Genomic DNA, 26,184 nt, shown 5'->3' with positions numbered 1-26,184 from the left:
GTCAAACTTTCCTTGAAGAACCCACACCTACACTAAATGGATCTTTAAATCCAATCAAGTATTCATTACTGTCGCTGTAAATTATTGTGCATCAAAGAACATGTCAGTAAATGACCCCACAAAATACTGTTGATTATTGCAAATGTGCCTTGTCTTTGTGCAATGTGTTCCCCACCATACTAATCGGGCCTCAAAAAATCATAAAAATGTTACTAGACCTACATGTCTTGTAGCTTGAATAATCTGCTCGACCTAACTGTAATGTGCTTGACCCATAAACTGGTCTCGTTGTTATCCTAGGAAAATATATTATTTTGCAGAGCCTCCTTTTTCTTCATTATCACATATGAGATGTGAGCACCTTCCAATATATAAGTTCAACATTCCTGCTGTATAAAACAAACCGATTTGGTTTGATTTATTAGACTAAACGTTTTCTCTGTCCATAATAGGAATCTAGCTCACAAACAGGGTACACATGACGTCTGACTTTCCTCTTAGTTCACTAATAGCATTGCCATAAGGGTGGGGGCAGGAATGTTTCTCAGTTCATCTTTAAAAACTTACTTTTAATAAATATATTAAGAAAGCATGAGGTGGTAGTGCACAGTCATGTACAAACAGCACTCTTTCCATTGAAATGACCAAATAAGTTCCAAATAACATGCAGCTTCACTTATAAAGCTATATCATGTATAAACATTAATCTGTGGAAATTGGGTTTGAGCCAACATATTTATCATTGCACATCACCAAGTAAAGTGTTCTGATTTGTTTTCATCCTAATAAAATATTTGTTTTCATCACACAGAATTATAAAACAAGGACTGTCATAAGTCCCGAACTTTATTTAGAAATGTTTGTGCAGTTCACTATTTAGCTATTTAACTTTGTGTTCAAATAAAACATGACATCCAAACAGCCTTGCATTTCACTCTTTTTATTACCACGCTTGTCAGACAGTTCACTTTACATAATGCTTGAACTTTGCAGTCAGACAAGAAAAGTTAATTGTAGATGTTAACTGACTTTTGACCAATGTCTCTGAAAACAGAATAAATGTGACAAGATGAGAAAAAGATTTAAGGCATCTTTAATGTAATATCACTTTCTGAGTGACCAGAACACCTGTTTGTCAAATCACCAGAAAAGGTGATTGGGCATTTAGCTCACCCTGATAAAATCTGACTCACCATAGCGAGTGGGCAAGTAGATTTATCAAGGCTTTCTAATTCATGTTTCAGTCCTTTTGCTAGCACATGTATAAAGATACGCTCTCCGGTTTGGGACCCCTGCCATAGTGTGTAAAAAAATAAAAGTGAACAATGAGTACAACAATTGACTTACAATATAGGGAAGAATAACTCAATGTGCACTCCACATTTATAGTCTTATAGCCATGACATGTCAAAAATAAAGGGCAGAGAAGATCTTAAACTCCAACGCATCAGGCAGTACATTAAACAAAAAGGTGTGTAGCTCAGTGTTAAAACCTTATATGTGGTGCTAATCTCCTTTAGGAAGAGCCGGAATCCTGAAAGTGATCAAGCACAAGCGTCCAATGAGTTTCTGATCCACAGTGTAAAATAGTGTGTTGCCTTTCTAACCAAAGGATGCAAAGTGGAGACGTTCACAGGCATCAACTTTTATGATGCCCCACTACCCTTTAATCTGATCGTACTCTGTGAGCCCTGTTTGAAGACCACAAGGAAGTACAGAGCTATCTGCCGAAGAGAGTTTCTATTTAGCTGGGATGAGTGAAGTGAGGTACTGAAGAAAAATAATATACACTACGATTAATTCAAACCTCATATACAACCAGAGAACATTTCAAGGTTATTGATGATCCCTATGAACAAAACAGGCCCAGGTTCCAAGTTTGCAACATCTTTGAGGCTCTCTTTCAAATATTTTCATTGAAAAAATTATTAACATCAGAAACATGTGAGCGAAAGATCCTTTACTTCAGGTAGAAACAACCTCATCATTGCCGTAGGATCCTGATGACACATATACGCTATTTTACCCTTTAGATGCTCTTTTATAGAAGCTGCAGTCTTGGAAGTCCAGCAAGCCATAGCCAGTGCACAACTCTTTGGATTCCCTCTGGAGCCATGTCCTGCTTATATCATGAATAAGGCATTTGGTTTTCCGTTTTTACTGATTTTTACAGATAAATACAGACAGAAAACAATGTGTGTCCTATATGTATTTATTTTTAAAAGAAGAAAAGTACTGAAAATGGTGCTTCTTGTGAGAAACCCTCCATACTGTCTTTCATGAATTCTAGGCAACATCTGAGCAGGCAGACAGAATGGAGGGTTAAAATACAGGATGATATTTCCTTAAATACAGGCATATGTTAACATACATTTATAGTATGATGCTAATATGTACCTGTGAGGGTAGTCTTTTGTTATATGTGGCTGCTTAGTTTTCTTAAACGTGAGAGGCATCCATGTTTGAGTGCACGTCAAAGAGTTATATAAACACAAAAATATACAATTTTACATCTACATTTAATCTTGAAATTCAAAATAAATATGGCTAAATACCAATAAGATGGCCCAAAAATAAATATGGATAAACACAGATGGAAATGTTAAAAAAATAAATACCATAAAACTGAGAGCCCCAATCATGAAGCAACCTGCCTCCTATCGCATTACAGATATTATTGTGTTGTTCAGTAACTGCTAGCTCTGGTTCAGTTCTACCCAGACTACGGAAATACTCGTTGACTAAAGAAATGCCATAATGCATTTGCAGCTAGTACAAATTACGTCTGCTTTATCACTGCAAGCCACACCTGGGTCACTTCTCACCCATCCTTAAACATCTGCTCTGATTACCCATCAAGAAAACAATTATTTTTAAGGCAATGGTCATCCTACATTGAGTAGTCCATGGCTGTTCTGTTCAGTATTTAGATTCCAAATTCATAATCTATACAGAAGTAAGGTCCCCTTGAGTGTTGTGGCCCATTTTTGCTAGCTGTCCCCAAAGCTAAAACGTCTTCCCTGTGGTGGAAGATAGCGAGTCAAATAATCTCGCCAAATGAGCTCTGCCTCTCCCCAGCCTTGACAATATTCTGTAAACTTTTAAAAACCCACTTTTTTAATTTGTTAGTTCAAATGTTGTGTTCACATCTTTAATCATTTACTTTTGCAGCATACCTTTAGCACCAAGAAGCCCTAGTAAATGTGCACTTAATAAATATACATGCATACGTACATACTGTGCTTTTACTGCAGTGGCCAGGAGGATGATTATTTTAACCACCACTAGAGTCCTTGAACAGACAATAATTCACACATCTCTTCCTTCAGCAGAGCGCCTTGTGCTGTATCCTGATTAGTGATCCTCTTCCTTCAGCTCTGAAAATCCTAGTTCCTCCATGGCAGTCTCCATAGTAGAGCGATTTCAAGTCCGGCAGGGCTGCCGTATCACTCGTCGACAATTTGTGATGACTACCTCACACCGGTTTCCATAAACATGCATTTCCGTGTAAGACACCCAAGGGCAAGGGTTCCGCCTACACCACAGACCTTCTCCACCTGTGCCCCCACCAACCAGTTCAAAGTACATATTAAACTTGGGCGAACGTTGGTGGTAATACATTTAATAAAGGTGGAACCTAAAGCCAAGATAAACAAATTGATTGGTCCAACGGCACACACGGTGCAGGTTTGGTACAGGGCACACCGGCACTGGGATGGGAGGGGACGATAACTCAACATACACCATTATGGGACTCTGCCCGGTTCGGTAAGCTGCGTAAGAGCAAAGGTTTTAAACAGTGGGACCTGATAGGCATTTTTAGGGTTGGCGACCTTTGGAAAAAGGGGGAGGTGGTCACTTTTGCGCAACTCCAATCAACGTACCAAATGGCAGGGACAGAGCAATACCGATACATGCAAATAAAACATGCCCTTACAAGGGCCATACCTCCGGGAAGTGATCTGCCCGAGTCATCACCACTGGAGGACCGTTTGCTAACTGACTCTTTAGCCAAAAAAGCAATCTCATTAACATATCGGAAACTGGTCAATAACCAGAAAGACCCCACACAGGCCCTTAGGGAGAGGTGGCAGGCGGAGATAGGTGAGCTGAACGAGCAGGATTGGCAGGAGGCGCTTGCGTCCCCACGAGAAGTTGCGACCCCATCCAGACTTAAGCTTGTGCAGCTAAAAATACTGCATAGAACATACTACACAAGATCGACACTTCACAAAATAGGGAAGGCAGACAAGCCACTTTGCATTAGGGGTTGTGGGTCTATAGGTACATTCTACCACACCATATGGGACTGTCCCAGCATTCAACGGTATTGGGGGGCGATGTTGGCCATGGTGGCCCAGGTCTGCGGGGCTGATGTCCCCCCTGAGCCACGCAGATGTCTACTTAATGTGTGGGAGCCAAAGGATCTCGACCATGCAGCGCAGGAATGGGTGACACTGACCATCGCATTCGCCAAGCGAAATATCGCACAACACTGGGGAGCACTGACGATCCCCACCCATCAGCAATGGTGCCGTGATCTCGATAGCGCCATGGTGGCGGAAAAGGCAGTTTTTATTAATAGGGGATGCCCCCGAAAATGGACACGTGTATGGGGAAAATGGAACAACTTTCGGGGAAATATATGTGCCCCACCACCCGAAGCCTCAGAACCGGACTTGAGCGACTAAAACTTACGATGTGATACCCACTGGGGTCCCTTTGGGAGGGGAGGATTACATTGTGCGAATTGTATGATAAGAGAACAGATCTGACCGTATTTCAATCTATACTGAGGACTGTACAAGGATGGCGCAATGTACGTGATGTTAACCAATGACTGTATTAATTAGGATGATGTATTGCTCGATTTTGATATTAATTAATGATATAACAAATAAAAACATTTAAAAAAAATACATAAAATAAATAAAGGTGGAACCAAGAGTAAGGGTTCAGGTGGATAACTCTCTATACAGTGGCCACTCAACAAGCATAACATTTTCTACCTATATACTACAACTGTGTAGTCTTTGCTACTTTGATTTGGTAGCATTCTTCATTGTATTTGTTATCCTGCTAGCCTCCGACCCCTTACAAGAGCTGCTTGAGTATGCTGATTAGCATTGTGTCCTTTGCCCTAAGAACCTGCTGGCTTTTGCAGTATAGCCATGCCTTGATGCCTCCACCTCCCCTGGGAGTGGACAAACAACAGATGATTTGGTGCAGTGCACTCAGTTAAAACCCTTTCCTATACAAGCCTTATTTGCACAAAACCGCCTCAAGATTAAGGACATAACTTGGTCTACAAAAATATCACTGTAGAATACTAACTGGGACAGGCAGAAACCAAAATGTGTACAATATCCGGTTTACTTTGGAAGAGACATGAACACACTGCAAATGTCCATGCAGCAGTCAATTTATTGGAAGTGTCTATGCTTTATAGGATCGTCTAGTCAAACATCCATTAGTGATAAACGGTTGTTGAATTCATTTTAAGGTGAATCCAGTTTGGCTCTGCCTTCGGAATAATGAGTGGAAAATTGTATTAGTCGACCGGGCCATTAGCCTCGAATACATTTTGTCTAGTTCCCTGCCCGGGTAATTCCTGTAGTTCACTTCCGAAGCTGGGTAATCAGGGAGTGAATCTTGATTTGATTCTCTCCATTGAATCCAGAATGAAATCTGTGGTTACTGTGACTTTCCATCAGTTTATGTTGAAAGATCTTCCTGCTACTTTCTTAGGTGTGTGTGATTGCTCAGCTGTTGTGAATTGTTATTAAAGTATTTTAGTGAAGCCAGTGGTCGAAGTGGGGGAAAAAAGTAGGGGAACTGTGGGTGGAGAATCAGAGGGTGGGAATAACCCGTGGACTGGGTCAGTGGGTGGAGTCAGAGGTGTGGCCAGAAAGAGCAAAACATCCCAGTTTTTAGTATTTGTTCGGTATTTCACTGACCAGTTACAACTTATTACATTATTTAATTCAACCAATGGATACACATGTTTATTAAAGGTTGAATAGGAGTTATTCACCTTAAAATGTATTTACAAAGTGGGATACGTTTCCAATCACAGAATGTCCCAAATACACTTAAAAGTGGAAGTACAAGCCATTTGTCTACGAGCCATGCAGTTTCTGTCATCAGCACTTTTTCCACATGAGCAGTTCAAACATGAATGACAAAATATCTCAGTTTGCAAATGTTTTCCACCGAATTATGGCTCTCCCATATTTGCCACATAATACATCATCTGCTGCATAATCTGATGATTTTAGCTAATAGATTGTTTGTAGCTCAAATGGATCAAAAGTTACTAACAAATGTGACTTGTGTTGAGGCGAAGTGGAGGGCCCTTTGCGAAGGTTGACTGGTAACCTTTCTCACTGTTGCATTTGACTGTTACACTTACTAAGGGGACAAAATATTTACAGAGACTTTCAGTATGTATAAAAATGTCAAAATAATAAAGTATCAGAAAATATACCGCATTACGATGCAGACTTTTTGTGTGCTGCATAATTTAGTCAACACTGTGGCATACTTTTGTTCTCTCTTGCTGCATAATTCTACTGGCCCCCTGAGCCGGCAGCACATGTTAAAAGTGCTTCTGCATGGAGCAGAGAGGCTGTGAAGTTTGCGAACTTAGTTTAGTGTATGTGCAAATCCTGCATTGCCAATCCATGGTGAGTTGCACTAGTACTGCTGAAACCAGGCAAATTGAGGTACCATGGGGAGGCGGACTGGCCCCAAGGGTCCTGTGACCTCAGTGACAGAGTCACTGTCACTCTGGGGTGTGTTGCTTCGTAAGCCCGCCCGCAAGACTGGAGGTGATCTTCAGCATGAATTGTAATGGACAGATCTTTAAGGTTAACCCACACCTGCCACTAGTAGTGTCCACCTGCTGGTGCTAGGACACCATGGCTTCTACAGTCTAGCTGGGCCTTCTAAGCTCAAGCATGGGAATGTGCTTCCTCAGGAGAGTGGTTTGATGGAGTGGTCATGAAGGCTGAGCAGTTGCAAATTCTGCTGCTCTGGCCATAGTGCCACATCCTCTCCCCCACTAAACACCATTCCACCCCACTGAGAGAAACTCGCACTGCATTCAGCTATAACCTAATTGTGTTGCGCTATCAACACATGGATGCGACTCAATTAAAATTATGCACTAGACGAGTAATATGCTGCCTGAAAAAAAGTTATAACATCTTGGAAAAACAATTACTCGTAGGGAATGCAAGATTAAGTTAAGCATCTGAAATGTAAGCAGGAACAATGTGGTCGTAACAGGGCGCAACGAGGAGAAATGCTGTATGCTTTACTAAATATATGATGCCCTATGGTGCCATAGAGGTAAAAAAAAAAAAAAAAAGATTACATAATCTCTTCCAACATCCACAAAAATGTCAGCTTTGCTTGACAACCTCTGTGCGGCCAACATGCACAAAAATTCCAACTCTGCTAAGAAACATTGCAATATTAAAGAAGATTAGTGCCAACTCTCGCTTGTGACACACAACAGTGCAAGTCATCCAGGCCACCATGACTACCCCATAAAGAAACACTAGTGCACAAGCAGACTAACTTTGTTCAAAAGCTCTACATTATTAGCCCAGGTTATTGCAGGCACTCACGTCTAGCTCAAATCCACCCAGCAATCATGATAGTCCCATACACAAACGAGGTAGGTCTCAACCATAGCATATATGCACTTGTCCAGAGGGCTATTAAATACCCATCAACTTCTGTTTCTAAAAGCACTAGAACGTGACAGAAATATGTCCTCTTGCAAGGAAACCCTGAAGTGCTGATAAAGTCCTTCTTTACAAGCCTGAACATGAAAAAATAAAATCTGCAAAGATAACCGTTAAGCAAGGAATAGTGCATTCCAGTTGGATCTCACCATGAGATAGACTTTAAATATCCAAGGGGGCTGCAAACACGATCTCATCACAAAAACTCAGAAATTTCACTATCTACTTCCACAATCACGATGATTCAGGGAAATGAGCACTATCTGCTGGCCTTCAATGACATCTTTCAGAACCTAAAAAAGTGCATACAAACCACAGTGGAAAATTTCCTCAGCCCATAAACAGCTGCCACCCCCAGGTGACGCCCACCCTGTAGTATTGCTTCTCATCAATCCACTAGCCCCCAAACCACCTAAACTCCGGGGAAAGACCTGCCACCTCCTAGCAGTGCAGCTGACAACAATGCAACTGATAATCCCAGCCCTTTTATAAAAATGCACCTCATTAACACTCCCTCTCCCTTGATGCAGACAGCATCTTATGTTCTTCCTACTGCCTCACGTTTAACTGAGAGACATCGTTTAGTGACAGCTTCTCTACTTACCTTGATGATCTCCTGTTCCCAGACTACAAAACCATTTAATAGATCTGATAGGGTAAAAGAAGAAGAAAGATTGCTCTAAGCAATGCCACTAACCTGAACTGCACTATCATTGCCAAAACAACCTATTGGCTGTTTGAATACATAGCATCTTGTGTCTCCATCAACCCCATGTTCTCTCCCATTGTCTCTGTAGTCTACCTCCCACAGCCACAATCCCAAATTCCTGTAGGAATTCCTGGATGTGGCAATCCATTTTCAAAATAAAGATCAATAAATGTTGTCCAGCCCACCAGAACCTACAAACCGTCCCTACTACATTCACCCCCTTTGAACCACCAGAGACCTATGAGATGATAAGCCTATCTGTCAAAATAAAAGCCTCTAATTCACCTATGGAGCCATGGTCAGCTGAGCGCCTCCTCCCTTTCATTGACTTTGATATAACAAACATTTCAAATGCTTTATTCCACACATCAATTGTGCCCCCCCCTCCTTCCAAAGCATACTATCATACCTCTCCTCTAAAGAAAAAGGTCCTTAGAAATTACAGGTACAGGTTGAAGCTTCCTTTTCTCACTAGGTTCCTGGAAAAGAGGAGGATGATACAGCTCGGACAGTATGTGGAACTAAACTAGCTCCTCTACGACCGTCAACACTTTGTATCATGGAACATGGAAGCAGCCCTACCCGATATATGAGAGGAGCGCCTCCTCTCACCGTATGAATGTCAGAAAAATACATTGTGGCATGCTATGTCAGTATTTCTTCTCTGTTAGGTCTATTGTTTTGTAAATTGGTATTAGTAAGGCTATTGGTTCCCTCAGTGCTTAATTTGTGCCGGTGCTTACCGGTGCTTAGCACCGGCACTTACTTATCAGGGCCAGGTCTACTAGCATCTGCTGCGCACGTCACAGGTTGCATTACTCATGTATTTAATTTACCTTACTACTGAACTCGGCGCAGCCGCAGAGTGTTGGTATTGTCTCACGAGTCAATCATGGTTAAGAATTTTTTCAAGAGGAGTTTGTGCTCACTTGCCCAAATGCTTGGCAGTATCCTATACCAGTCCTCCTGACCGGCCTTATTCCAGATTGATTCAGGCGTTAAAGTTAAAACCTTGTGCACGCACGACGCACGCACCCCATTGTTCTAAAAACACTTCCTTTGGGTTTCTGTATGAAGATCCATGAGTACAGGAGAATGCACTCCGTGGCTACGTGTCTTTGCCTGGGAGCTCATAGCCTCTGTTGACAAGCTGCAGGCCACACTCCATGCTCACTTCTCGCCCACAGTTCTGGCGTCACAAAACTTGAGTAGGCAGAGGCCAATTTGCAATATTGGGGCCAAATTACATCCATTTGAGGCAGTGATGGCTATTTTGAAGCACAATTTGCAACAATTAAAAAGTGCACTAAAACACATTTTCACCAACAGACTGCTACAAAAATAAATATTCCCTCCGGGCCCCGGCCTATCTGTAGAAATGTAACTCCTAAATTGCCTATCACTGGTGCACATTAATGCAATCTGCCTCTAACCTGTGCCTATGGACAATTGTATAACTGAATGGAAAGCCTTGGGAAGGAATGTATTCTCTGCATCAGTCTATTGATCAGGCTTCCTTTCCAGAATGGTGTTTGCCACTTTACCCTACATCATAAATTCACAGACGCCGGCATCCTGGACCTCTGCCATCATCCTGAGTCCTGACTCCTGACTAGCATCAGGACCACTTTAACATTGTGGGCTGTGACTTCCATCTGTTGCTCCTATAACATCTGGGCTTCTGGAGCATCCTGGGCCCAAGCTGACATCTGTGTCTTGCTGCTTCCTGGCCCCTGATGACATTTTGGGCTGCTGTAGTATCCTGGGTGTCATCTGTCATCTTGGATAGTAATGCTTCCGGGGTCCCTGCCCTTCAAGTATCCTTTGCTTCAGAGTGGCTAAAATAGCAAACTCCGTGGGTGCTGGCAAAAAAACGGGGTCATCTGTGTCTCGTTGCTCTGGCAGTTCCGGAATGCCCGCTATCGGGGATGGCACAGACAGGAAATTAGAACCTCTAACTGTGGGTGACTCGTGATGGCCATGGCTCCATTGCCTGAAATTTGAGCAGTTGCAAGTTTAATTGTAAATCCACATATTTAGGTTCTTGTATCAAAAGATCAGTGAGAGCAATTATCTTCACTCTCTTCCAAACGAGCGCTTAATCGCAGGCGGTGCAATCAAAAAAAAGAAAAAGTAGGTGTGGCCTCCAACAAACATTTGAGCACCTGCACTTCATATTTTACAAATTAAGCACTGGGTTCCCTTCATGTTCTGGTTCGGAACTCTTGTGCCTGTTTGAACGCTACCAGTTTTCGTGCTCCTGGGCCCTTGGTACCCGCAGTTTATCTTCAGCCTACAAATAAAGCACTACTAAATTCTTTGAGAAGCGTCTTCAATACATTACAGACGTTTGCAGCAAAAGGGCTTTTTTCTTTTTTGGATCCATTTCGCAGGGAAAAAATAAAGGAAAGAGAGGGTAAGGGCCGTTTTTGAAATCTGTAAGGCTGCCCGGGGGGGGGGGGGTTGCGCAGCGGCCCGCCCCTTTGAGGGCGGCCGCCTTAGTGCCACAGGAAGGCACAGGGGTGGGAGGTCGTGTCCCTGGGATGGACCAAGGGAGACCCCAGCAGATAGCTGCTTCCGGCGGGGAGGAGCCAGGGGGGTACATATTCTGTCTCCGCCCCCTCCTCGCCCTCTTGTCCGCTCGTTCGCCTTGCAGCCCGGTCGTCGCGTGCTCAGCAGCCTCGGAGCTCCTCGCTTGCGGTGAGTTGCCTGCCTCCTCTCCCCGCCCCGGCCCGGTCCCTGGGCAGTACCAGGTGACGGGGCCCTGTGGTCGGAATACCACGGGCGGGGGGGGGTTGCGGCACGAAGCCAGGCCCAAGTCGCCGGCCAGAGCTTGTGAGTGCTGCGGGGGAGGGGCGTTCGCCTTGCCGGTCGCAGCTCCACCGTCGTGCGCCTTGGAGCCTCATGTTGCGGTGAGTCTTCTGCCCCCTCTCCCCGCCCCGGCCTTGTACCTGGTCAGCGCCAGTCGACTGGGCACCGTGGTCTGAATACCACGGGGTGGGGGGGTGCGGGTGCCGGGCCAGGCTCAAGTCCCGGCCTGGGAGTTTGCGCGTACGGCGGGGGGTGGGGGCACGCAGGTGTAGCAGACCGATCGGGCATCGCAGGCAACCAGAGCTCATGATTTGTGCAGGTAGCTCTCGGAGTCTTCTCGATGATTGGAATGGGCATTTCTTGCTGCCGACTTGTGATAAAAAAGATAGGTCGCGCACACGTCCGGTGTTCCTGGTGTGTGGAAGGGTGTCCCAGTGGGCAGGACAGGCGGCTTCAATCTGGGGTTCCAGGTTCGGGCCTCAGCGTAGGCGTTATAGGGAGAGGCGGGTGGCCTCGAGCACGCCCGCGCCATCGAGGGCAAATCCCTCAGTTTCCGGAGGCAGCGCGTCTGAATGTGTATGCGCATTCGGTGGCATGTAAAGCGCTCCTTCTCTGTCGGCCCCGGCAGGGCTGGATTTAGGACGGTGCGACCGTGGTGCTAACTACTTGGGGGCGCCGGGTTTGGGAGTTCATTAGCCCTTTGAAGCACCGGAGGCAGCGTCGCTTTCCGCGGCGATTACCAGGTCTCACATGTGGGTCAAGATAACTCGTGATTAATTTTCTTCCGGGAGAGAGATCAGCATTTTGTGGAGTTGAGGTTTCGATTATGGGGAAGTTAGTGCAGAGGGTCGATGTCCCTGATAAGAACGTATGCCAAGTAGATTACAGAGTGCATTTGATGTAAATAGGTCAGCAGGTTACTGTTTTCAAAGGAGGCGCCCCTTGTTACTTGCAAGTTATAACTTAAGTCCGTATATGTGTTGTAAAGGCCACTAGGACCTCTTCCATCCTTGTGACGGGGAATGCTACCTCCCCTTTCATACAATACTATGCGTACATACCAGCATGAGAGGTAACTGGTGCTAAGAACGCGCTATGCTGCCCGATCCGGGTCAAGCTCGCGCTATGCAAACTCCCGCCTCCCAAAATTAACCCTTTTTCCAACAGTAATCCATGTTCTATTAATGTATGGTTAGCGGTGTGTATGCTGTTATAGGATGAACGTTTATAGTTCACGGTTGAATATACGGACTTTAAGGCACGGTCACTTACTACGTGGCGTCTAACCATGTTTTATGCACAGCAGGCATGATGCGCGCTTTTATTAATTCCACTGTGGGCTAGAGAGGCCGGGTCAGGGGCCCCCTCCTTTCTGGGTCGGCACAGTAGGTGCTGGGTTAAGGGGCACTGAAGCGAATTATGCGGTGTGTTCCACAGCTCCAGGGTTGAGTCATCCTGTTCATGCCTGCTGCGGGGGCTCGCCCCCCCTTTTTGTGCTTCCAAAGCCCGAGCGCACAGGCGATATTCCCCTTAGCAGATTACATCGCCACCGCTGAGAAACTGCTCAGTCTGGGACCCAATACACTTGGGGTCAGGATGGCCGAGTGGTCTAAGTCGCTGCGTTAAGGCCGCAGTCTCTTCTGGAGGCGTGGGTTCGATTCCCACCTCTGACAAAAAACTTGAATTCCATTTTAATAGAAACCCTTTTAAAAATCATAAGCTCTTGCCTAACTCGAGACCTAAAAGCAGGTCTCGTTCTGATTTTCTACTGGGCAAAGCCATGCGCTAAGTCGAGAGAGATGGGTCTAGGCACTAGAAGCAGGGTAAGAGGTCTGATGTCTTGGCATGAGAGATATGCATTGCTTCTCATCACGAAGAACATATAGAAGTGTTAGGTTTACACACCTAACAGGAGCCGGGTACTGCCTTAAATCACTCCTACCCTCCATGCTACACACATCCTTACTGCTACCGACAAATGTAATATGAAGCGCAGCTATCGGCAGCACCGGACTGCACAGAAGGACACTACTACACCAAAGTACATCATAGGTTGCTATATTGCAAAATACTAGTTATGACATATTGCATGGAACACCGGCATGGGAACTTTGCAATTTCGGCCCGTTCTTACTCCACCATGCAACCTACGGATGTCGCAGTTCCCTGCGCTGCAACTCCGGTGCCGACCAAGACCGGCAGACTCCAACCAGGAATAGGGGGCGGAGGAGGGGGGAATTTGGGGGGCCGTAAGGCGACTGATCGCACCGCAGTGGCCAGGCTTCCTTGCGCCCACAGTCGCGTTTATGTTTCGCCGGTGATAAGTCGGCATTGCTCCCTGGGTCGCAGCGGTGTACTGTACAACAAGCAGGCAGACCCGGCGGAGACACCTGTTGGTCCCCATAAATCACGTCCTCCGGTTAGTTACACTCTATCCCTCCAAATTCAAGAACTCGTTTTCCCCGATCTTGGGTGTAATGTTACCTAGATACGTGCTGCCGTTCGGCATCCACAGGTTCCATGCCATACTTAACATCCTTAATGTAACGTGATATTTTTAGCCCACAATGGTGTTCAGGCAGGAATAAGTGTTTGGTTTACACTGGATGTAAGATTAGGTGCAGAGGAAAGGGTTAACGCTTTTTGCTTAAAATGGCGCTAATTACCTGTAAACGTTTATTTAAAATAAAAAAAAAAATAAAAAAAAAAAAAGTCTGCATGGAGAAAAGGGTTTTGTAGTTACAGTAACACTTAACATTGCGTTCTTAAGTAGCGCTTTACCAGAGCTGAGCCATATTAGCCCCCCTTTTTATTCGCCACTCGCACCAGTCTCCAGACCACCAGCCCCTTTTTCAGCCTTTGTGGGAGGGAGTGTTACTCCATGGTGTGTAAACTGATGCCCAGGCAAGGCAGTGGTGTTTTGGGCGCGTGCTTCCTGCAGGCTTCCCAAGGCGTTCCCTTTGGAAAACGGGATAGGAGATGGGCAGGTAACCGGGGTACTGCTGCGGTTGAAACAAAGGCAGCTGCTACCTGAAGAGCACGGGCAGACCCCGCTTCAGCCAGCACCGATCATGCAGGGCTCGGCCCAGGCTCTGTTAGGAAACCGGGTGAAGAGCCTCCGGGATATGCCAGGACCAAGCACCCTCACCAACCAGAAGTATTTCCAGCTGTCATTCTAGTTCTGCACACGCTATTGTGTTTGGCTAATCTGCACATAAACCGTAATGTCCCATAACGCTAGGCGGTTGTGTTATAAATAAGCAGCTAAAACTTACTGGGTTTGTAAATAAAGATGCTGGTGCTAAACTTACTTTTCAATAAAATTGCTAGTAGTAAATCATAGAGATCCATTGAAGCGAGCCTCGGGAGGTTTTAGAAACATACATGGTCCGTGTTGCGGTGAAGGAAAGTTCTACTGTGTTAGATATCCAATGACGAGTGAGTGGATTGGACGCAGTCAACGGCTTATTTCTTGGACGGCGCTTCGTGACGTTCATTGATAGTGAAGAGCTCCCGGGTATTGGGGTCTGGGCATGCTTGTAGTTAATCATATAATCGGAATCTACAAGGATGCCAACAAGTCACGCAGTGCATGCCGGGTACGGAAGATAGTTTGTAGCTGGTATAGTAGAAATTCCATGGCACGTGCCGCAACCCATGTAAGTGCTTTGACATCGTTTATAAGAAGTGTGAAGCTTTCGCCGCCACGCTCACATTAAAACTTATAGAAGTCTTTCACCAAGCCCCTGCCCTTCCCCAATGGGTTGCGCCTCACCTAGCACCTTGTGCCAGTTGTTAACTTAGCATACAAGCTATTTATATATGCTTGGGTCACTGAACGTTTCCTGGTAAGAGGACCAGCTTTCCTAGGGGAGGCTGGGTGCTTTCGGCACAGTTACCCACTGGGGGAACACTGGTCATCACTGGATGCATTTCTCTCCCCAGCTGTGTTTAACTCGATTATAATTTAGGGAGTTGAGGATATTCCTGTCTTTTGGTTGCCAATCCCAAATTAATGCGATGGGGTGTGTTTACCATATTGGGCAGGGTAGGGTGCCAGTGCTGAGATCGTCAACCGTGTCCTTTGGGCAGCACAGTGGTATTAGACTGGCTGTGCAGTCCTCCGAGATGAGGCGAGAAGTTTAATCTGCTTGGATCAGCACCCGCCTTGGGGGGAATTTTTGACATTAATGTGTCAGCTAAGATTGGACTCGCCGTTCAAAGGGTTTACTGTTCGTAATGAGCTTGGAGCAACGTGTCCGCGCTACGGAAACATTCAGGCATAATCAAGTTGTCGCGTCGCCCAGGTTCATTTGCCCATTTCCAGCCTTCTTCGGCTGCCTGTCTTAAGATATGGAAGACTGCAGGGGGAGGGGCTGTTAACCGTTCAACCTTGTCAACAAAGCCGCCGTGTTGCGCACGTTCCAGCTGTGCGGTAACGGCCAGCGCCCCAAGACCGTGAAAGTGTAAGGAAGGTCTGTGGTTCAGGGCCTCGTAGGAAATGAGGGGGGCCCTGAGCGGCAGCCGGCTAGAAGGTGGTTGGCTTCACCGCCAGCGCAAGGAGTGTACATCCCAGTCAGGCGTCATATGGCTGTTGCATTCCAGTGGGCCCACGGCACGTGCGACCCTGTTTAATTCCGCTTCTGTTGGTTTAGCTGGTTAGCCAATAGATGGGCTTGTTGTAGGGAGTGCCTTTTTTGTAGTTAATATAGGGATGCATGACATGTGCTCAGTATCGCACGTAACATCATTCCCATTTGTCGATTAAGACGTATTCTCACTGCGCGTGAGAACGCCATGAATAGTGATCAGTCATACCTTTCAGTGCGCGGAACACCTAGTAAAGGTGCGGTGCTGTGCAGCCCTGCAGATTAGTCAACTGTTACACGTTCCTTGAACCCTGCGCAGGGCTCCCTCTGCCCGTTGGTGTCTTTATGTTAGCCGTTCACTTTGGGTGCCTGGTTATTTCATGAGTGAGGCAGGGGAACTTATACCACTAGGGCTAGCATGACGGTCTTTTGTTGGATCCGGTTGAAGGTAGGAGTACCCATTTTCACAGTAACTGTGTGCTCCCCTGTGGTAATTTTAGTTTACATTGGTTGGGTGAACACATCCTTTCACTTGCGGTCGGAGAATGTAGATTATGTGGTAGATTTAGCATTTTATGTCCTGGGACACTGAGCGGTAAGCTTGCTAGCATTAGGACTAATGCTTCGTTAGTAAAGGGAACCCCCTGGTTTAGGTGCGCACGGCTAGGATCTGAGGGTAACCAGCAAAGGCTTGCTTCCAAGGTTTGTAAAGTGGATCAGATGGGCCAAGCTGTGCTGCATAGCACCATGCATTTCTATAGGTCGCAGTTGAATACTAGTTCCTGTGCACAGTCACTGTTAGGTTCTGATTCCTACACGCCTGCACTCCTTCGCGTAAATTGTACAGGAGCAAGGGATTTGCATTCTGTCCCATCAGGGTACGGGGACCGTCCATAGCACCAGGTACTGTAATGCTGCCATCTTCACCCTGGGCTGGGGGGTCAATGCCTTCCAACTTTACAGCCAGACTCTGAGCAGGCAAAGGCATACTTGCGATGGTGCAATGGGCACTCAGCAGTCGAGTTAGATGGGTCATCATACCCCGGTATGACGCAGTGATGAAACCTAGGTTGTGGCTACACACGACCAGGCACTCGAGGGCAGCTGTGGCGGGGGTGTGCCAGTGCCAAGAGGGTGCGGGTTGCCTGAGTAGGGCTGCTGGCCTGGAGGGAGCACTACTCGGATCGCCACAAGGGCACGTTTGTTTCATAGAAGGTTGAATTGTCACTTTTATGGCATGGTGCCAGTTGCTTTAGTTATGCGCATGTTTCTTGGCAGCGTCAGAAACATTCAGAACTCTTTGCTGGTGGTTAGCTTGTTGTCAGGCTGTTCAGAGGTATTTTATCTCAGGCATGGGCAAGCATGGGTTATAGGCCGGTGGTCTGCCCTGGGATTCGTGTTAACAGGCAGGTGAAGCAGCAGAACTTGGAGGGGCGTGGGTTTGGCCTCGGGGTACTAGGGCGGAGCCTGGCTGCTCACTTAGTAGCACGCCCTTGAGTTAGACGAAACAGGTACCTTTGATGCGAGCATCAGTACCGGGTAACTTCTCCCGACCTCCAGCACTGACTGGCAGCTATGCAGGTGGCCTTCCAACAGGGCCATGGTCCATATGATTAAGGGAAGCACCGGGGTAACACTTTGGGCTACAAATCTGCAGGAGAACAATTTGGCTTTCCCAGTATTCAAATAGAGAAGCATGTTACACGTTGTTCTCCTCTGTGGTCACTCTGTCCTGTCTCTCCCTGGTATAATAGCAGAAGTTTGGGAGGGCAAGGCTTCACATTTGGCGGTGACTGATGGAATACGATAGGCGTACTCCAACGGAGTGAAAGAGGAAGGAAGGCAGGTGGTCAACCCTCACCTCCTCCCGCATGGGCACGGCCAGGCATGAGTGGGCGGAGCCTGGTTGCTCACTGAGTAGCCCGTCCTTGAGTTCGACGAAACAGGTACCATGGATGCGAGTATCGGTACCGGGTAACGTATCCTGCCCTTCAGCACTGGCTGGCAGCTATGCAGGTTGTGGAAGTGGCCTTCCTCGGGGGCGATATGGTCCACATGATTGAGGGAAACCCCGGGGTAATGCTTTTGGGCTACCAATTAGCAGGAGAACAACTGGCTTACCCAGTATCCAAGATAGTGAAGAATTTTACACGTTGGTCCTCCTTTGTGGTCACTCAGTCCTGTCTCTCCCTGGTATACTAGCAAAAGTTTGGGAGGGCAAGGCTTCTCATTTGGTGGTGACTGATGGAATGCGATGGACATACTCCAACTGAGTGAAGGAGGAGGTAAGGCGGGCTTGTCAACTCTTACCCCTCCCGCATTGGCACTGCCAGGCAGGAGTGTCTTGTCAAGGGGATTGTTCTTCAGCCATTCAAAGGCTTCATTGGACCAACGCCTAGTTTTAGGTTTACGGTCATTTCAGTCAAAATCCACGGGGGAGTTAGAAAGGATGAGGGCACCTGTCCTGAGGGGCATGCCGCCCGCCGGTTCGGTTGGGCGTAGATTGTCTTGGCTGGACCTGGGAGAAGCCCGGTATCAGCTGCTGTAGGTAAAAAGGTCTACCTGGAGCCATGCGCAGTTGCGCAGAGCAAAGAGGTTTGGGCTTCATCAGGCATGATCTTATACACGCCAAGTCCACAGGGTGCCGGGAGGGAGATGGGGTGCACCTCTCTAGTTTAGGCACGGTTCTTTTCCGACTGGACCTAGGGGAAGCTTTGGCTGCAGCAGGTTGTAAGGAAATAGGTCTACCTTGGTGGGGGGCCCTGGTAGTGACGGTGGCCACTCCCAAGGCTGTGGAGGAGTTACAGGGCGATCCAGGGTCTGCACATACCAAGGGGTATAGCATGCAGCAGCACCGTGTGGTGCTAAGCCAGGATACCCAGGGATCTTTAGCGTGTCCACTGGAAGACCGACGGCGCCCCGCTAACCGACAGGCGGTTGTGGGTCTGAGCAACCGGGGGCTGCCATGTATGCTCCGCCCACCCATCACGGGGGGGCGTGTGTAGCAAGTGGACTGGTGGTCCACAGGTGGGAGGGGGGGACCCTCCCAACATTAGGTATACACCAATTGGCGTTGCCATGGTGACTCTAGGCTTATCAGACGGGCAGGCGGCATAGGGGCTGGCCTGCCCTGGGATCGCCCGTAAGATAACCCACCATGTTTGCATATTGCTTATGCTAATAAACCTGCAGCAATATTTCTCCACTTACATTCAGTGTCGTGTGTTTTATTTATGTACTTATGTGTGTTGTGATAACTGTTGCCGATATTGGCACTATGTAAGGCTGCCCGGGGGGGGGTTGCGCAGCGGCCCGCCCCTTTGAGGGCGGCCGCCTTAGTGCCACAGGAAGGCACAGGGGTGGGAGGTCGTGTCCCTGGGATGGACCAAGGGAGACCCCAGCAGATAGCTGCTTCCGGCGGGGAGGAGCCAGGGGGGTACATATTCTGTCTCCGCCCCCTCCTCGCCCTCTTGTCCGCTCGTTCGCCTTGCCCGCCCATCCGCTTACCCGGCGTCCGGAGGGACAATGGGGGGGCCAGGTTTTCTAACAATTCTCACTTTGTGTTGCAGGAGGAGTTACAGGGCGATCCAGGGTCTGCACATACCAAGGGGTATAGCATGCAGCAGCACCGTGTGGTGCTAAGCCAGGATACCCAGGGATCTTTAGCGTGTCCACTGGAAGACCGACGGCGCCCCGCTAACCGACAGGCGGTTGTGGGTCTGAGCAACCGGGGGCTGCCATGTATGCTCCGCCCACCCATCACGGGGGGGCGTGTGTAGCAAGTGGACTGGTGGTCCACAGGTGGGAGGGGGGGACCCTCCCAACATTAGGTATACACCAATTGGCGTTGCCATGGTGACTCTAGGCTTATCAGACGGGCAGGCGGCATAGGGGCTGGCCTGCCCTGGGATCGCCCGTAAGATAACCCACCATGTTTGCATATTGCTTATGCTAATAAACCTGCAGCAATATTTCTCCACTTACATTCAGTGTCGTGTGTTTTATTTATGTACTTATGTGTGTTGTGATAACTGTTGCCGATATTGGCACTAACGGTTTTCAGCAACTGAGAAGGCAAAAAAGAGGCAATAAGGGGAAGACGTGAGAGAGATGAGGGCAGCTCCCAGTGGCCGAGCGGAAACGGACACTGTCCTTGTCTTCCCTGGGCAAGAAGAAAGAGAGAAAGAGAGACAGAGCCCTTTTCCTTCTCTGCTACACGCCCGTTCTCGAACGGCCACGAAGGGCCAAACCTTATCTAAAGGCTTTCGCTATTTCTGCCGTCCTGGGACGCATGACTAAGAACAGAAAAGTAGGGGAACAGATTGCATAAAATTAACGAAGTAGGGGCACGCCGTGCCCTTCCGATCCCACCCACTTAGATCACTGAATGAAGCATTCAAAATAAAAAATAAAAACCCTTAGCTTTTCTAAATTCAAGCTATTAAAATAATGTATTTTCTGAGTCTTGAGCTATTGCCAATATGTTTACAATGCAGAGGTACAAAGATCTTAACTTCCCGGGGCACCAGTTATATCTGCAAAGTTATGTTTTAGTTCATATAAACACAGTAAATCGGTCTTCTATGGAAAAAATTATCACAATCTCTGCCTCACTGTCATGTGATACACAGTATAGACAAAATGTGCCTATAAGAATTTCTTTTGTGTGTCATTGCAGGCCCTGTAGAAGGATAATTTTATGGATAGCCTGATCTAGCCATACAAAAGAGTGTACTTCAAAATATACACTCTTTATTATTACAAATCAGTTGTAAGGTGCCTTTGCTCCCCCTTTAAATGCCCGAATTGGCATATTCATTAATGGTATAATTTTATAAGAATAATCACAAAAATACCCCATTAGACCAACTCGTGGTCAGTGGTGTTGGTTGACTAACTAAACACGGGAATGTCATTTTTTAATGTTGTATGTTGTCTGTCGCTGTCCTTTGTTTTTATTCACAGATGGACGTTTACAGTTAATAAACACATTTACTGTTACATGCATACGAGGAGTAGCTACTCTGCCCTCGCATCACTGACAGGATAGGGACTTCCCATCCTAATATATCTCACAGAGGGAGTATCCCTTTGCCCTGAAGAAAGTCCAGGACCTTCATGGCCACCCAGGACTGAAATATGATGGCACCAGGGTTTTAGGACCATAACACTCCTACGGACCCGCTTTTTACTATTTTCTTAATAATCCAGACAGACCCAAGAATAAAGGGACACCAGGGGTCTGCCTGAGGTTTCTTAATCTTTAACCCCCATGACCTTCATTTATCTAAAGAGCTCCTAACACTGTGGTTGAGCCCATCCCGACTTTTAGGAGTCGGGGCGACCCGATGATGAAGCATGACACCACTAGGGTATGTGAGGGTAATTAAACAAAAAGGTTTTCTTTCCCACATTCACGGTTGAGTTAGGTGCAACCTTTCACTAGAGAGGCTCCCCCTTTACTCTCCCCCCCCTATCCCCCTTTTTTCTTGTTTCCCGTGTTTAGTTAGTTAACCAACACCACTGACCACGAGTTGGTCTAATGGGGTATTTTTTGTGATTATAATTCTACTCAGGGAGGACGTACTCCAATTGAACAACCTCTCAAACCCTTTTTGGTACGGGAACACTCCCCAATACCTGTTTTGTGTAAATATAATTTTATAAGTCCCTTGTATATAGTAAAAGATGTACCCGGGATCTGGAAATTAAATGCCTCTAGTGGACTGAAGCACCTATAGTGCTAAACGTGGCTCTAGGCCTACCCTGTGTAACCCGACTGTTGCAGTGTACAAACTGCAATTCAACCAGTGAAAGTAAGCCCTTTCTCAAGCCAAAACCTCCCTTTTAAATATTCATAAGTCACTTCACGAAGGTCTTGTAGTCAACAAGGCAGGTTACATAGTATTTAGAAGCAGGACATGTAGAAATGTAATGTTAGTATGTCCTTAAAGTGACAAGCACTCAAAAGCTATTTTTTACTGTGGCAGGCCTACTTGTCCTAGGTAGGAAACCAGAGTACAGTTTAAAATCCAAATACTGTATCTCAGCAATGGAGTTAACTAGAAAAATAATTCAACAGCTGTTTGCATTTGTTCTCTCAGTTCGATCAACCTGTAATTAGCATTTGAATAGGTGTGAAAACATGTGAAATGTTATGTAAAAATGGCGACTCTGAACATCTCAGAATATCCAGGGTGGATAGTGTGAGCATCCTTTTTGACATTACTGTGTCAAATTCTGCTTGAGTGCCAGCGCCTGCTTGACAGGTCTGCTGGATTTACATATTACATGTAACTATTTGGCGCGCACTTGAAAGGAAGGGAAACAGGATTCCAAAACAATTCTTGTGTATCCACCGTCTAGAAGTTGGAAAACCCTAATTTTATTTTATCAGACATCAGTCTCTGGGTTTTACATATAACACTGGGGCACACTTGAAAGGAAGGGAAACAGAATGCCTAAAGAAGTTTTGTGTCTGGATTCTGGAAAATCCTACTTTTCTTCATGCAGATTTCAGTTTCAGGGTTTATTGGGGGTACAGTGTATGCCTCAAATTGTATGTTTGTGTTAATGGTTGCGGGCTCTGGGATTACCATGATACACTCCCCACACATACCCCCAGACCTCAGAGCCCACATTTATACCTGACATAAATGTGGTATCTCCAGGCACCCCACTTCAGCGCACTTCTGAACCTGAGGGTGAATAGAAGAGGGGTGGACCTTGTTTCTATGACCCATGAGAAGCCTTGAAGGGCTGGACCTGTTCTCTACCCAGGACAATAGTGGATTCAAAGGGTCATAAGGTTAGACTGTTACAGCTACAGGTACACAACAACCTAAAAGAGGCCTTTTCTTGCACGTACCCAGCTAGCTAGTGGAAATTGGTGCTAGATTACACCCTGCTGTTGGCCTATGCCTGATACCCTCGAAGTGTCTTTCTCGATGTCCTGGGATCTTTTGAAATGTACTCCTGCGGTGAATTGGGATACAAAGAACCAAAGTCAAAAGATAAATAAATCTTAGGCCAGGACAAACATGGTTGGTGTATCCAACCTGCTCTCCTTTGTGGTTTGTGCCGAATTGCATCTTAAGTTCCGGTCTACCGTTGGCATTGAAGGTCATATTCACTTTATGCTTCTTGACGTTATTTCTATTTAAAACTTTAGAAACTCAAATCTCTGGTTCCCTTTATTGGATTTTTGTCATTTGGTGTCATTTTGTTTATTCACTTTTACTTCAGTGCTTTTTCTTTGATCCCATATTCCATGTAATCATGCCTTCATCTAATCATGCAACATTCATCCTATTACAACTTTATGCATAGGCTCTTTTGTAGTCTTCGCACCTTATCATTTAATTTCTTGTCCTTTCGGTTGGTTTCTCCCAAATGTATAATTTTCTGTGCGTTCAGGGTGGGTGTTCATCCGGTAGGAATAGATAATAATTGCCACATTTCCAAGTATTCCGGTAACCTCTTTTTCCTCTTTGTTAGTATCATTAGAGTTTCTTCAGCAATGTACCATTCCCTCACATCTCTGAACCACTTAGCTAAACTCAGGGTTTGGGGGCTTAAACTGTGTAGAGCCAGTCGCTCCCTTGCTAAAAACTAAGTGAAATGTATGAATTTTTCTTTATTTTTCTGTTGTTGCAACTGCCACCTATCCCCAGAAAACACACCTCCGAACTTGGGTGCAATTCTAATTGTGTCCCTTTATAGCAGCAACTCACCACCTTCTCTTAGTAATTGTGCATTTTGTGACAATCTTAAGTCAAGTGAGAATTATCTGCATTTAGGATTTTTGGATATTTCTTGTGTAGTATGTGTACTCTTTACAAAATGGATTTGTATTAATCGAAATCTGGCATTGCTGGTAGCCATGTGTATAAGTGTAAGGGCCTCATCCCAGTTTTATCTATGAAGCCAATGCTACTGCCTTCCCAATTCTCGCTGCTTTCAGCGGAGATCTTCATTTAACACCTCATACAACCATAATATAACTCTCCTGCCTTGGTCTGTTTTAGCAGTAAATCTAAAGTGTGTCATCTGGGCAGAACCTCTCGACCATAGTTTCTTTGCTGTTCTCCGTATGGCATTATAATCTTGAAGATGTCCCACTCCTAGCTGAAAGGACTCCGTGGTCTTCCCTAGTGCAATCAGCGTCCCTGTCTTGTACACGTTCCCTGCCTCCATACACCCCCATACTTCCTTCTGCTCATACCTAAATCTCTTTCACTCCATCTGAAGTCTGCTATGGCTGTCTTTGGGAGTGGCCTGCCCCACCTAGACAAAAGCATCTACCAAGCACAAAGGGTCCCCTGTGTAATTAGTGGATCATCGACCTTAGTTCGCTTGCCGTCTTGCAGCCGCCCCGTGATCTATCCTCGCAGTGGTGCTCATTCCTGTAGGGTTCCCTCAGTGCTACCATTCATGTCATACCAATCTGCTGTGAACTATAGCGGTGCTACCTGCTAGTATGCCCCCCAACTTGTAGTGGCATTGTTGTATTTCCATGTTCACTCTGCTTCTTTTCTTACCCCATAGATTACATTTACCATTTTTTATTTTATTTTTTAAGCGTCATAAGTGGGACAGGGTGCATTCTACATTGAAATAGGTACAAGCACCTTGGAAGCACCAGTATTTTTGGTATTACAATTCTGTCTGCCATTGACAAGGACAGTACACTATATTTTTCTGTATGTCCACTGGCAACCTATTTGGGTTCAATTCAGGCCTTGTATCCTTAGCGTCTTCTACCATAATGCTCAGATACCTGAAGTCTGTTTCCACTAGAAAGTCGACCTTCGGCAGCCCATCTTTGGGCACTTGCTGCAGTGCTCTGAGCAGAAATAACACAGATTTTTACTTGTTTCTGCATAAGCCCATCTGCCTTCTAAATTGCTCCAGTTCGCCCATCAGTATCCCCAAGGAGTTTGCTGGTTGGTTAAGTTAAATCAGTCTGTATAAAGCAACGCTACATACTTTTGGCTCCAAGTTCGAATTGCCCAAGTATCCAGTGACAGACGTAGTGTGCAAGCCTAATTCTGCATGGCCAGCGGAAACAAAAGGGCACCCCTGTCTTGTGTCTATCTGCAACTCTTACTCTTTTGATATCTAATTGTTAGTCCTAACCCTGGCAGGTGGCTCTGCATCCACGATGATACTGCCTTAATGTATAGGGGTCAGAAATTCGTAACCTTAAGGGTTTTAAACAGATACCATCAAGCCACCATATCAAAAGTCTTCTCCGTGTTCAGTAACACAAGGGCGTTCTCTCTCACTGCTCTCCACCTCTTCGATCACTTTTGTCAGCTGTCTGATATTCAGTGTAGTTCTTCTGACTGCTGTAGAACTGTTTTGATCTACCTACACTAATCCCTTAATTACCCTATTTAGCTGCTTCTCCAGGATCTTTCCCAATATGTGTTGTTTTCCTTTATATTGGACTCAATTTCTGCTACAATAATGGGCTTCTCCAATAAAATTCACTGGTCAATAAGCAGATATCATACAGGTGACCACTTAAGATCAAGCTATTAGATGTCCTTTTGATTTTTTGTCGGTGCTATATTCATTTCACCAGGAAGATGCAGATCTTAAATCTAGCCTCCTATGTGCAGGCTTTGAATTCTGCTCTTCGGGCAAAGGCCTGAAAGATAGGACCTTGACTCTAAAATTCTCCAAGTGCCATATTCACAGCATTAATGTCTGCGGACATCTTACTGCTAGAAAAGTTCTAGAGATTAGCTTATGTTTGAACCACATAAAATCCTTGAAACAGAAGTTCATACTATACTACTTATATTGGGCAAGAGCTGCGTGGTAGAAACCTTGCTCGTTGCCTATTTTGTTGGGTTTTGACTCTACTTTCTTATATTCATAGCAAGGCCGCATCTGTGGTTGTGTTAACATTGCTTTATGTCACTACATCAGGAGCTATCACATCATCATGGCATTACCTAAACCTGCCATGATCTAAACCTGGCAAATTACTATTATAACTCTGGTCCTTGAAATTTGGGCAGATCGGTGTAATGGTTCCATTAGAGTAAAAGAGTGTGTTTTTTAACTGACTGGCCGGCACCATTATTAAGGGTATCTATCTAACTGACCCAGTTTACCAAAAAGCATTTTCTGTTAACTCTATTATATTGTCGTAAATTGTCACGCTGGAGCCATGTTTGCTTATAACAGCACCCCATCACCTACAGTGGGAGCAATCTAGTTACTTACCAGTTACTCTTGTCCTTGTTGAGTAATATACATCGGGTAGGTGGGAATGGTTGAAACTGAGACCCATGTGATGAGGGAATTG

The 26,184-nt window shown here is 45.9% G+C and overlaps 1 protein-coding gene and 1 non-coding gene across 3 annotated transcripts in view; one reads left to right on the top strand and one right to left on the bottom strand.

Moving 5' to 3' along the window:
* The window catches only part of NAB1 (NGFI-A binding protein 1), a 136,937-nt gene that overhangs the window by 52,381 nt on the left and 58,372 nt on the right, over positions 1 to 26,184 (top strand). The window lies entirely within an intron of this gene.
* On the bottom strand, positions 12,201 to 12,322 carry LOC146858024 (U6atac minor spliceosomal RNA). The gene has a single exon (XR_014980410.1). It is a non-coding gene; the product is annotated as a U6atac minor spliceosomal RNA (small nuclear RNA).

The sequence above is a fragment of the Triturus cristatus genome, chromosome 3_2, assembly GCF_964204655.1.
Source record: "Triturus cristatus chromosome 3_2, aTriCri1.1, whole genome shotgun sequence".
Lineage (NCBI taxonomy): Eukaryota > Metazoa > Chordata > Amphibia > Caudata > Salamandridae > Triturus > Triturus cristatus.
This window is presented reverse-complemented; position numbering and strand designations above follow the sequence as displayed.